The sequence below is a fragment of the Euleptes europaea genome, chromosome 8 (genome assembly GCF_029931775.1).
Source record: "Euleptes europaea isolate rEulEur1 chromosome 8, rEulEur1.hap1, whole genome shotgun sequence".
NCBI lineage: Eukaryota > Metazoa > Chordata > Lepidosauria > Squamata > Sphaerodactylidae > Euleptes > Euleptes europaea.
Window position 1 is genome coordinate 76,050,104 of NC_079319.1, and position 13,960 is coordinate 76,064,063.

Below are 13,960 nucleotides of genomic sequence, written 5' to 3' on the forward strand. Positions count from 1 at the left end.
ATTCTTTCCTCTTTCCTCCATTTCACCTTGTGCTCACCATTTTCCTTGTTGCTGTTATTTTTAAAATTTGTTGTGACTGGCTCCACCCACCGAGTTGCCATTTTGCAACTGTCTTCACCCACCGAGCTGCTGTAGAATCTACTCTCTCAGTTCAACGCTTTGAGGGACATACATGAAGCTTTCATACTGTCAGACCTTGATAATGGTCTATCAAGGTCAGTCATACTCTGACTGGCAGCAGCTTTCCAGGGTCTCAGGCAGAGGTCTTTCACATCACCTATGACCTGATCTTTTTTTGAAACAAGAGATGCCAAGGATTGAAACTGGGACCTTCTGCATGCAAAACAGACGCTCTGCCTCTAAGCCATGGCCACCTTTAAATATTTCATTAGGTTTGTAAGCCAAAGAAGAAATGTTTGGAATAAATCATACAATTACAGAGTGCTGAGACTGGCTGGTTCTGGGACTGACCTGGGTTCACCCTGTACATCATGTAAAATGGCCCTTGTAATTTTCCCTTTCAATATGGCACTAACTATTGGGGCTTCGAAGTAGTCTGCTGGTTCACACAGCAGAAAGGGACTGAGGCCATCCATGTTGTTCCTTTAGCTGATTTCCCACCATGAGCATAGGGTGTTTTGATGGGATTAGATATCTTGCCCTCCTTGGGACATTCTCTTTCTTTCAAATTCTGTGCTTCAGAGCCAGATGACTACCCAGCTGAAAGGGCCCTGAGTTAATACAGAGATGCTACAGTGATCAGCATCCATTTTCTACATAACCTGAACCACATGTCCGTTGCTTCCTTGTTGTAACATTTCACTGTTCTGGCAAAAAAAGAGAGAGGAATTATATAAAAAAAACAATATAGAAGAGACACCTGTGTAGTCTCTAAGCTAGCGTGACGTGTTGCTAGGGTAAGATGGTATGGGCCGCAACCATATCATGTGCCTCTCCTATGGGATTTTGCATTATCACAATACGGGGAAACAGCTGATTTAAGGTTTTTCAGTCCATCCTACTCATAATGGATACTGACATAAATAGCCGTTAAAGTAAGACCCTATAAATACTGAGTCCTTGTTTCCTTGTGCAGAACTTGCATATCTGAGATAAACAAGAAAATATACTGTAATTTTAGGTTGTGGGTCTATAAAGATTAACGTTTATGACACTGAGAAATAGTGAAAGCCCCCAGGGATATTTCAGAAATAAGAAAGTGCAGTGAGCCTGTCCATATAACTGATCACACCTTGGTTTAGCAGCTTATTCAGAAATCAATGCTGCACAAATATACTCATGCACAGAACTGTGTGTGTGTGTCTTTCCAATAAAAATACGAAATCATAAGCCTACACTTTCAGAATTATCAATGCATTATTATTAATTCTTGTGCTGAAATCCTGTTGTAAAATGTAAGAAGAGAAAGATTCATTTTTTAAAATCACCACTGAAGAATAACTATTGGCTCGATGTAATTGTTTGTGAAATACAGAAATGAAAAATTTCATGATGAACTTTCACCAGAGGATTGATGGATAACTTTGTCCAAGCAGCAGTTAACTTGTGCCATGCACTTCTCCAGCAACAGGAAGTGAAACAAGATGGCTGATCAAGAGGGCATAGAGAGGAGTTCAGGTAAAGAACAAATGCTGGGTAAAATAGCTTTGTGCTGGGATAAGCTTCCAGTTCAGTTTCCAGCTTAGCTCCTGGAAGGTAAAGTATAGGCTTCCTATTATCCATTGCTGGTTCTGAGAACTTGTGGTATACAGAGTAAATTTAAAACATCCGTCCTGTCCTGCTACAGCCCATTCTGGTCAGGTAGATTTACCACTTGGCTAATGTCCTGACCTGGATAGCCCAGTTTCGCCTGATCTTGTCAGATCTCAGAAGCCAAGCAGGGCCAACCATGGCTAGGGTTGCCAACCTCCAGGTGGTGGCTGGAGATCTCCTGCTATTACAACTGATCCCCAGCTGATAGAGATCAGTTCACCTGGAGAAAATGACCACTTTGGCACTTGGACTCTTATGGCATTGAAGTCCCTCCCCTCTCCAAACCCTGCCCTCCTCAGGCTCTGCCCCCAAAATCTCCAGATATTTCACAGCTGAAGCTGGCAACCCAAACCCTGGCAGGTATTTGAATGGGAGACCTCCAAAGAATACCATGGTCTTGACATGGAGACAGGCAATGGCAAACCACCTAAGAGGGTCTCTTGACTTGAAAGCCCTACAAGGTCACCATAACTTGACTTGACAGTAAAAAATCAATCCAGACTTTACCCAGGACAGTCACTGTTATTAGGAATATTCCATACATCTTGGCACACAGCTTCAGGTAAGACTTCAGTCCAGCAAATCTGAGTTTAGGATATGGGCTATAAAGCAATGTACAACAAAGCCAGTGGGTATAGCAGTTGGACTTACATCTGTGAGGCTCACGATCAAATCCTCTCTGGGTCATGAAGTTCACTGAGTGATTTTGGGCCAGTCATTCTCTTGCAGGGTTGATGCAAGATAAAATGGAAGAAAGGATATATGCTGATAAAAGGGCAGGATAAAAATGTATTAAATAAAAAATATAGCTGCCTCTACCTTCTGCTACTGTTCTCTGGGGTTCCCCCATCCACGTGTCTCTTTCCATGTCAGGAGAGACTGGACACAGGGCACACTGGCCCTTTAGCTTAGGGGGAATGTTTGCGGTTGGCCAATACCCTAGAGGGCCCCTAGCAGCAAGTACAGCTAAGCCACAGCAGTGCTGCCGGCACCTCAGGATCCACTTGGCTTTGACCTTTCAGACACTCAGTGATCAGTGTCAGTTCAGTAATTTCCTTTCTCCCACACCTCTATGAGTTTGTGGGAGAAGGCAAGGGGTCAGCCAATATCTTTAGCTGGAGCCACTGGTCAAGTCAGTGACATGGAGCACTGCAGGCTGTGCTCAGCATGGCTTGCTCCTAGGACACTAAACCTCTCAGTCTAGGTCTACAACCAGGCTCCTCCTGGTCTTTGTTTCACTGCCCTTAATGGCAAGGTACTTGGTGCTAGTGAACAGGCTCGACACATCTGTATTATTCTCTCTGGTTCCAGCTTAACTTCTCTCAATCTCACAACCCATTGATTTCCCTTTGATCTGGCCGAGCACTGAGGACATTTTTGCTCAAATGATGGCCAGATTCTGGCTTCACCTGCATAAGCATATAAGGAATTAAAGGTTTAGGAACACTGCCATCTGAAGATGACAAAATATAATTTCTTCCGGGGAGTATCTGTGAGATGTTGCTTAGCAACAGGGGAGTAAGAGGCCTTCCTAGTTCCTTTTTGGGAAAAAGTGAAGAAAGAGAGAAAGAGAACCTCTGGGCAGAGACGCCATGAGAAAGATCTGAGAGAGAAATCCATCCTGCGAGAGAGAGAAAGGCGTGTTTGGTTAAACAGCAGTTCGGGATTTGAACTGGGCACTTTCCTCTCTGTGAATGCTAACCTGGCCTTTTAAGGCAAAAAGGGGAACATCAGCATTCTCCCTCCGAGACCCTGAATGAAACTACTGAGAGGAAAGGCTGGTCCCAGAGCCCCGAAGGAAGACAGACCTCTAGGTGCCTCCCTTCAGCAACAGTGCCTCTGCTGCAACATTTTCTACTTGATTCAATAAGGAAAGAACATCCATGTTCTTTGTGGAGTTGTGAGTGGGGCCTGAGATTTATATTTTAATTATTGACTTTGGAACCACTGAACCACACTTTTGACTCTGTGGAGCAAACTTTTACTTTTAGCAACACAGTTTAATCGCCCAGTTATCCATTTCCCCATCTTTAAATAAAATCTGTTCCCCCATTCCTATTCAAATTTGAAGGGGCAATAACGGCTTTGTGACTACTAGTAGTGCTAAGGTAAGGTAAAGGTCCCCTGTGCAAGCACCGGGTCATTCTTGACCCATGGGGTGACGTCACATCCCGACATTTCCAAGGTAGACTTTGTTTGCAGAGTGGTTTGCCAGTGCCTTCCCCAGTCATCTTCCCTTTACCCCCAGCAAGCTGGATCCTCATTTTACCGACCTCGGAAGGATGGAAGGCTGAGTCAACCTTGAGCCGGCTACCTGAAACCAACTTCCATTGGGATCGAACTCAGGTCGTGAGCAGAGCTTGGACTCTGCGCCAGGGGCTCCTGTAGTGCTAAGACCTAGCCCTTTTTCTGCTAGTATTGCATTATTGGTGCACTATTAGGGTTGCCAACCTCCAGGAGGTGTGTATGATATGAAGCAAATATGCACTAGTACTAACAGGATAGTTAGGAAAACTCTAGTACTGGGCTCACCAAACAAGATAAATAAATACACGAGCATTTTGGGGTTACTATCTGAAGAAACTACCTTGAGATAAGACTTTCACTTATTCTGATAGAGACCTACCTTGAAAGAGACTTTCCAATTCTCCCTTGTGGATTCACTTGTATATATTCTCTTTGATGTTTGCACTTGTTTGTAGATGTTAACGTTCACAATTTATGTTTGCATAGTTTGCTCGTGTATTTATTTATCTTGTTTGGTGAGCCCAGTACTAGAGTTCTCCTAACCTCCAGGAGGTGGCTGGAGATCTCCCACTATTACGACTGATATCTAGGGGATAGAAATCAGTTTCCCTGGAGAAAATGGCCGCTTTGGCAATTGAACTCTGTGGCATTGAAGTCCCTCCCCTCTGTAAACCCCGCCCTCCTCAGACTCCGCCCCCAAAATCTCCAGGTCTTTCCCAACCCAGATCTGGCAACCCTATGCACTATAGCAATCATTCGCTGATGCAACCAGGGATTAAACAGGAGGGTTGCATTTAGGCATGGCTGCGCTTTATTCCTGCCTGCCTTCTCTGCCCCTCCTGGGCTCTTGCTAATTCTGCCACAGCCCCCTGGTCATATGCATATTTTCAGAATCCTCACCGCTGGCGGCTTAGGCCCCAGTGCTGAGAAAACTCGCTTTTGCTTCTGTGGCTTCCCTTGTTGCTTTCTACCAATTTTTTTTTTTTTTTTTACACGCATCAAAGTGATACTTGATGTTTTAAAAATGCCTTCTACTGAAATTCTGTGAAATGCTAAGTGTTCTTTGTACTACACTGTCAAGGACTCAGTGTTTTGTTATTTTTTTAATGCTATACAATTGGGAGAATGCTGATGTCGAACCAGATTATAGAAGAGCTGTGTTGTGTCACTACGCTCCCAACCTCAAAGAGGAATGAAGTGTCTTTATATAACTGTCCAACCAAGCCTCCCAGTGATATAACAGGGGCATTTTCCATAACCCTCCTTTCTCTGATATTGTGTGTGTGGTCACAACTTCTCTTGTGGCAAGTCTTGTTCTGTTAAGGGAGACAGGCAGGAAAAAAATTACAGCTGCTCACAGGGTGGGATAAATTGGAATAACATGATGGAAGATCCGAGCCAAAACAAAAGAAAAACAAAAACCAGGCCCCATTATAGTTCACTCTCTATTTATTGCGAGGAATAGAATGGTGGAATTCATGAAATCCCCAACCCTACAGGTAAAACTGTCAGTGCACACCTGAACAGAGTTATTCTAAATCCATTGACCTCGATAGGCTTCGGATGGCACTGTTAATATCTCCCTATAAGAGGCTTGATTTGCTTTATTATTGGGAATTTTTGTTAGACCAAGCTTGATGAAAAGGATCCAGTTTTACTCCATTTATTATACCAGGCCTGGTCTATACATGTGTCAGAACAAAGTGAATAGATAGGGTTGCCAACCTCCAGGTAATAGCTGGAGATCTCCTGTTATTACAACTGATCTTCAGCCGATAGAGTTCAGTTCACATGGAGAAAATGGCTGCTTTGGCAATTGAACTCTATGGCACTGAAGTCCCTCCCCTCCCAAATCCCGCCCTCGTCAGCTGGCAACCCTATGAATAGACCTGACCACTTCAGACTACAGGGAGTGCTTGCTGTTTTTCAATCCATCCCAATGTAAATGTCTCCCTGCAGGCAGAAAGCTAACATAACAGGTAGAAAGTTACTCTGCAGTACTACCATCTATTCTACTTTCACAGGAACCTACCAGTTCATTCTGTTGCATATGTAGACCAGGCTCATATTGGGCTCATTTCAAACGGATGGTGATTTTAAAAAAACAGGAGAACATCTCTTATTGTATGGAAAATCTAAGGCCACTATAGATGAATGCCTGAAGAACCTGATCTGGATGCTGTCCGAGATATTAAGCCAGAGGCACTGAACATTTTTATTGATTCCAGTGGTTTTAAAGGGAACCATTTCAGTAGGAAACATACATTGTTAGGTCATAATGTCCTTGTTTCCCTTTCGAATCAGGTGAAATTTTCTGGGATTGTACCTTTTACCCAAGGGATTCTGCCTGCCATATTTCAGACAGATGAGAGGAATTTTCTGGGATTGTACCCCTAACCCAAGGGATTCTCCCTGCCACATTTCAGACAGATGGGAGAAAGTTTTCATGCATTAATACATTTCTTACTTGCCGACATTTGGCATCCCTAGTAGGCAGGCAGCATTGCAAAGTGTGAGCTGAAACATTTGCAGAGGAGGCACAGGGAGGCATCTAGTCTCCCCCCAAGGAAGGGAAATTACATGGCAGAGTCTACACAGAGGCTTGCCTTGTAACAACACCAAAAAGGGGGGTTAAATACGGTTGCCAACCTCCAGGTGGTGGCTAGAGATCCCCTGGGATTACCACTGATCTCCAGGTGCTTTAGGATTGTACTGTAGATAATTCATGAAGCTCTGGAAGGATATTAGTATTACAGTGGACTCACAGCACCTTCCTGAGATCTTAGGGCGAAAGCCCTTAGGAAGTCAGGAAGGCACCATGCCAGTGTCTGCCCCCCCTCCCGTGCTGGCATCAGTGCAACTAACACCGGCGTTAGTGGCCCGAACACCAGCTGGAAGGCCCGGATGCTGGTCACAGGGCGCTGCCACTGGTGGTGTCTGAACACTGTCAAAGGCTGTTCCAGCCTCCCGGGAGGCATTCCTGGGGCATCCCGGAGTCCAAGGAAGCATTCCTGGGGCGTTCCAGCGCCAGGCTGGAGGTGGGGCTGCTGTTAGGCAGCCTCCATGACCCTTTCGGGCTGGGAACACCCCTTTGCATGGATTTTTGCTGCTGTGAGGAGGTTTCGGCAGGGCCGGTTTTGGCAGGGCACTGTCACTTATATGAACTTTTCCCTTTAAGTTTTGTGTCCTGCATTTTTTGCAACATATTTTTAGCTCTATAATTTGGCCTACTACTAATAATAGCCGGTTCTACTTTGTGCTGTTTTCCTATTTCTTCCTTTTATAAAATGACAGCAAAAGGCCCTGGCTTTATAGCAATAAAGTGACCATTGAGTATTATAATTGAAAGTTCCTGCAAATTAGGAGCCCAGCTCTGCATGAAGACCACTAGAAAGGCATCATCCTAATGCCCAAAGGCAGAGATCATACTCAGAGACAATCCCTTTTGTCAGTGAATGACTATATTGTTCTCTCCTTGGAAAGCTGACAGAAATGCTTGCCTTTTCCTGTGGACTGAAGGAAATTACTAAGTATATCCTGCATGTGTTCTTTTTTTAAGCAATTCTGGAAAAGCCCCCATAAATTTAAAACAGCACAACTTAAATATTTCCCGAATCACAATACTTACAATGACCTCTACTATTTTCCTATACATTTAATTGTTGCAATTAATCAATACTTTTATTTTGGAGGAGGGCATTTTAGTTATAGTGTCAAGCTCACTGGAGGCAAAATCCAGAGGATCGCAAGATTGAATGGAATTGCTCAGGAGGAGGACATTGTTACAAGGTCAGGAAGGTAGCCACACTCCTATCATTCTGTAGAATGTAAAACCAAACTGTTCAAGTGGGCATTTGTATAGAGTGAGTAATGCTGTAGTTGGTGTACTTGGTGTTGAATTTAAGGTGGTCTTCATTATGCATATTATGCTTTAAAAAAGTCATCTTCTAATTTTGTAATCCAGCCTTATTATTCTTGTTAGTTGTATTTAATGTTTCACTGCATTGTCTTCTGGTCTCATAAAGCTTCTTATTGTCTGTGCTAGTATTGTACTGTTTCTTACTGCATTTACTTTTTGATTTAGTTTCTCAAATATTTTATTACATTCTGTATGACTGTGCATGTGTTCAGAAAAAGATCAATTCCTCCCTCATCCAGATTGGGCATGGATATTGTTGCAGATGTACACATAAAAATCATAGTTATTTGGATCAGCTTTCAAACTGATCCCATAGTACTGACTTTTAAAAGTTAATTTGAGATTTTCACTAGCGTACATGAAACCAAACCACGGATTTCCGTTGATTCTCATATGCATTTTTGTTCCACTGCCCTGAGCCTAGCTGCAGTATTCTTGCAGTATTAGTGAAATTTCTTATGCATACAGAACTAATATTCTATGAAATCAAGAGAGTTCTCAATATAAATTTCCTAGGCGAGCAGCTGAAATCTATAATTGCTTCAGATAGTGTTTTAACAGGTCTTGGAGTTTGGTTTTCAGTGGTGATAAAATGAACCACCTTAAAATTTTAGTAGTGCATAATCACATTGGTAAGCTGTATGTGGTGCCAAGCTCTCAAATATTATGGTATTGGGAGTTTACAGAATAATATTTGTGAGCTAGAGAAATGTTAGTGAGTCAGAATATACTTTTGGTACCAAGTTAGCCTAATCTTGTCAGATGTCAGAAGCTAAGCAGGGTCGGCCCTGGTTTGTACTTGGATGGGAAACTACCAAGGAATGCCAGGGTCTCTATGCAGAGGAAGGCAATGGCAAACCATCTCTTTTAGTCTCTTGCCTTGAAACCTCTACTGGGTTGCCATACGTCAGCTGCGACTGGATGGCACTTTACACACACAAATGCATCCATACTCTTATTTTATTTTTTAACTGAATACATTTTTGTTTCTCAATCAACAATGTATCAGTAGCTAGATTTACAGTGCAATCCGGGTGGGGGGTAGTTGAGCTGTGGCCAGGGATGGCAAACTCACGGCACAGCTGAGCCATCTCCTAAGCGGCTTGCTGCACCATGGCCAGCAAGTCGAGAGGGATGCTCCCCCAACCCCCATTGAACTGCTGTTTGTAGCTCCATTGGGCTGCACCAACGATTTTCCCAGAGCAAGTTTGGGCCGGCAAATGTGGGCATTCCTGGGGCAAAGGGGTCAGGAAGATTATTGAAATTGGTCCAGCCCCTGGGAATGCCCCCTTTGGTGCTGGCATGTGCCCCTGTGCTGGAGATGTGCTGCTGCTGCTTCCACGACTGCTCCAGTGTCCATGTGTGGCGTTGCTGTGCCACTCCCCGGTGCTGCCATAAATGCCCCTTTCACTGGGGCAAGTGGCATTTATTCCAGCTCTGGGGTCATGCTACCTCCTCACCGCTCTCCCCCTTGTGGATTGCGCTCTTATTATCTTTGCTGAGATATAGAGCCAGACATGTCAGCTGATATTTGGATAAATAATTAAAAGGATTGCTTCAAGTTCTGGATGGCTTTATAGCTCTGTTTGCCACACATACAGGGAATGCTAACCAAAGTGATTATAACAGCTGTGAAATCTTTCAATTTTAAAATAGTGATGTGCCACAAAATATATGTAGAGGGTCCAGCAATTCACATTACGGTAGTGTTTACTCATCTCTCACTTTGTCCACAATAGTCTTTTGCACAACTCATTAGCAAATATGTAATTTATCTCAGCCAAACCTAAACAATGATGTAGATCAGTACCCTTCAAAGTAGGCCCTGTCTCAAGTTAGTTTGGTTTTTTTTTTTTGTCGTAATGTTTAAATGAAATGGAAGAGAGAGACAAATAAGGCCTCTTTGTTACAAAAACGCATCTGTCGGTATTTAGGTGGCACTAGTAAGAAAAAAAAATTGTATATGTTTGTGAGAGTCCCTCTCTGCTCTCATGAGCACACACAGTAGTTGGTATAAATGACTGTACAAGGTATAGGTCACCAGTCGAATGAGCTACTGGATGTTTCAGGTGACATGGTATTGATTTGGATGAAACACTGCTGCCCTTAAGCTGCCATTGCAAGATTATGGTGTGGCCAGGGCAGCAACTGAAGGGTTAAGACAAAGCTTGGCAGAGGGCCAAAGTGATCTCAACCACAAAAGAAGGAATATGATCTTGTGAAAATGATCTAAGAGACATTTGAGGAAGCACAAGTCATAACGGAATGGCTGCAGTGGATCAATAGTTGTCTTTAAAAAATAAATACAATTTCAGACCATATTTGACAGTGAACCGAAAACGATCCTTGCACAACCATTTATTTACTTAAACCCAGTAGAAACTGCCAAGCTGTATTAGAGATAGATATAAATACCCGTGCCACCACACTATTGTAATAAGGTGCAGTCACCAAACGGCTTCTTTCTTTTCTTACCATTATCACATCACGGCCACAACCCTTGGCCAGCTGTGCAAGAATGATTTTCTTTCTTCTGGATATTATTAGGCAACTTTGCTGATTTCAAAACCATGGCAGTAACTTAATTTTTCTCCTTTTATTTTATTTTTAAACAGGTGTGGTCAAGCAACAGTTTGTTCCTTATATATTTCAGATGACATTGCAGAATAGGCAAATTGAATTTGGTTCGGGCTAGTTTTAGAACCATCCGTCTTTATTAACAGAGAAGGATTTGGGAAGGAGAGCACATGTTATTTGAACTACATGCAACAGGCTAAGCATCCCTTCTGTCAAAGGAAGTCAGGGCTTAAGGGTCATTATTCACAGAAGTTTTGGCTGAAGGTGATTCCTTAGCCAGAAGATGGCAGTGTGAGAGTATGGATTACAAACCTGCCATCTCTTCTCACATGAAACCAGCTGAATAAAAATAGATTCTGACTTGCAAGCATTTATTAAGTAAGCCATTCATTAGCTATAGGAAAACTATAGGATTGTCATGCATCCGGCTTCCTTCTCCCTGAAGACCAGGCAACCGTAAGTGCTGCTTAACAACTGTCCCATCCCCTTGCCCCGAAACAATGGCTACAATTTTAAGCACACTTTCTTGGAAGTAAAACCCAGTGAAATTCAATGGAACGTGCTCCTGAGGAAACATGGATAGGGTTGGGCAGATAACAAAAGAACGAATGTGTCCCATAACAGCTTTGTTTTTTCAGAGCTATACAAACTGCCGCTTAACCTTTCCATGCCATAAGGTCTCAGGAAAAGCTGTTCAGCAGCAACCATCCAAAGAAAAACCCAGCTTCTCTGAGAAGTCCATGCTATAATTTCAGTGTGTGCATGTGAATGTAAAGAAACTTCATTTATAATGAAATCTGGAGAACAGGTGAAAAGCATAATAATTGAGTTCTAGACCACACAACTTTTGTAAACCTAGGAGAGAGAAGAAGAGTTCATTTTTATATGCCGACTTTCTCTACCACTTAAAGAAGAATCACTTTCCCTTCCCCTCCCCACAACAGACACCCTGTGAGGTAGGTGGGGCTGAGAAAGCTCGAAGAGAGCTGTGACTAGCCCAAGGTCACCCAGCTGGCTTCATGTGTAGGAGTGGGAAAACCAACCCAGTTAACCAGATTAGCATCTGTTGCTCATGTGGAGGAGTGGGGAATCAAACCCGGTTCTCCCGGTTCTCCAGATCAGAGTCCACCGCTCCTAACCACCGCTCTTAATTACTATACCACACTGGCTTTAGAGGGATTTAGACAAGGGGTTCAAGGCTAAAGACAAAAACAAAAACCAGTCTGAATTCAGTTCTTATATTGTTTTTGAAACTTGAGTCAAAGTCTTTAATCTTAGAAATAAGCAAGTTGTATTAGAAATTAATTCAGATCCTCATTTTTGCTTGCAGTGTGGGGAATGGGAGGGATGAATGGGTGAGCGTAAGCTTTTCCCTCCTTTCCCGGGATCCTCAAGTGGAGCGAGCAGGTCTGTCTTGCTTTTTTTTAAAAAAAAAGGTAAAAAAAACAACCCTGCATGTGACTGGAACTTAACTTTGCCTTCCCCTTTAGTCACTAGGCTCTGGTGCCTTCAACATTTTTTATCCCCGCCCAGCTCTGGTGATAACCAGCAATCTGCTTGACACACAGAGAGAAAATGCTCAATGCACAGAAATAAAATCAAACAGGAGTGGTTTTAGTCACAGGGCATCCAGGGCAGCTGCCCTGGGCCCCACCTGCCCACAGCCTCAGGCACCCAATAGAGGGGGAAAGAGCAGGCTCCTGCTGCCATTCATATCTGCCCCCCTGGGACTCAGCCAGCTGGGCAGTGGCTGCAGGCACCCATCCCCTTGGCAGCTGAGTTGTCAGGGCATCAGCTGTGTGCACCCATCCCCTGGGCAGTCAGCTTGCCAGTGACTGCAAGTGTCTGTCCCCTTGGCAGCTGGCTCAAGGGCTGCCCCTCGCTTGGAACTGGAGTATCTCTGGCAGGGAGGGGGGCAATTGGGTGGTGGTGGGCACAGTAATTCTGGGGCCCATCCTGGACTTTTGCTGAGGGCCCAGGATCACTAAGACTACCCCTGAAAGCAGGATGGGCAAGGTTTTACTCCCCTGACCCACATACTCTAGTTAGGGATGCCAGTCTCAAGGTGGGACCTAGGGATCTCATGGAATTACACCTCATCTCCAGACTAAAGAGATTAATTCCTCTGGAGAAAAGGGATGCTTTGGAAGGTGGACTCTGTGGCCTTGTACCCCACTGAGGTCCCTGTCCTCCTCAGGCTCCATCTCCAAATCTCCAGGAGTTTCCCAACCCGGGTCTGGCAACCCTACACCCCCATCTCCCACCAGTGGTTGGGGGGACCTGGCAACCCTTACTCTAGTTGTGCTTAAAAACAGACCCCCCCCCCATGTCCTCTGTTTTCTTTACATGCATACAGGAAAGGGTTGCCTTTCCTTTTGTTGGAGCTAAGTGCAACTACTTCATGCGTATATATGAAATTACAGACAGTGCTATAACCCAAATTCTGAATCAGCAGTTCTCTTTCATATCAGGAGATGGGCTGATCCTGCTTTATTACTGATAATCTCGCATCTTGTCTGTGTTGATGTGCATATGTGTTTATTGTTGGAGTGAGACAGTTTAGACCAGGGGTGTCAAACACACGGATCTGGCCCCTTGAGAGCTCTTATCAAGACCATGAGCTAGCTGAGGCAGCCACCCACCCCCCAGTCCCGATCTGGGCTGCCAAGGTATGGCCTGGCCCTCGTAACAAATGAGTTCGACACCCCTGGTTTAGACTCTCCCTCTACCATCTGGAATGGTACTAGCTATTTATGGGAGGTAGCAATAGCTCTGTACCCTATGTGTGTCGGGATGTCTCATCAATGACTTTGACTTTGTCCTCTTGCAAGCCAACTACAGTGGTGTAATGAGTGGTGGAAAGTATCTACATCTGAAACTGTGAAGTTGAGAATCTTATTCTGTTTGGTGGGGCCCCTTCTGGCTGGAGGGCGTCTTTGTCAGGCATATATCTACTGGGCTGATGCAACATCCCTCTTTCACCTCGCTGTTCCATCCCATCTCACAGAAAGGCACCGCAATAACTGTCAGACTGGAAGGGGTCCAGCTGCTCCCAAATGCCGGATATGATCATGTTCTTACTAGAAACATTTTCTGTATTTCCACATGGGTCAGGGGTTAGTTCAGTCTGTGATTAGTGAAATTAGAACTGCACATCACCGGATTTAAGTCCAAACTGTACATTATGTGCCAATGTCCACTACCACCGACCTGTACCTTTCCCAAAAATGTTTAGTAAAAGACTAAGCAGTTTTCCCGACACAAGTCCACAGCATTGGCTATTTGGCTGCCGTTTGGTGGCGAAACTCTGAGTTGTACATCCCCTGGCTGAAGAGGCAGTCTAGTCTCCAGCTCTGCACTGCTTTATCTAGATCCACCCATATTATGACTGCAGCTAAGATTCTTTCTTTGCCCTGACCAGGCCCGTTGATGCATTAGCAACTT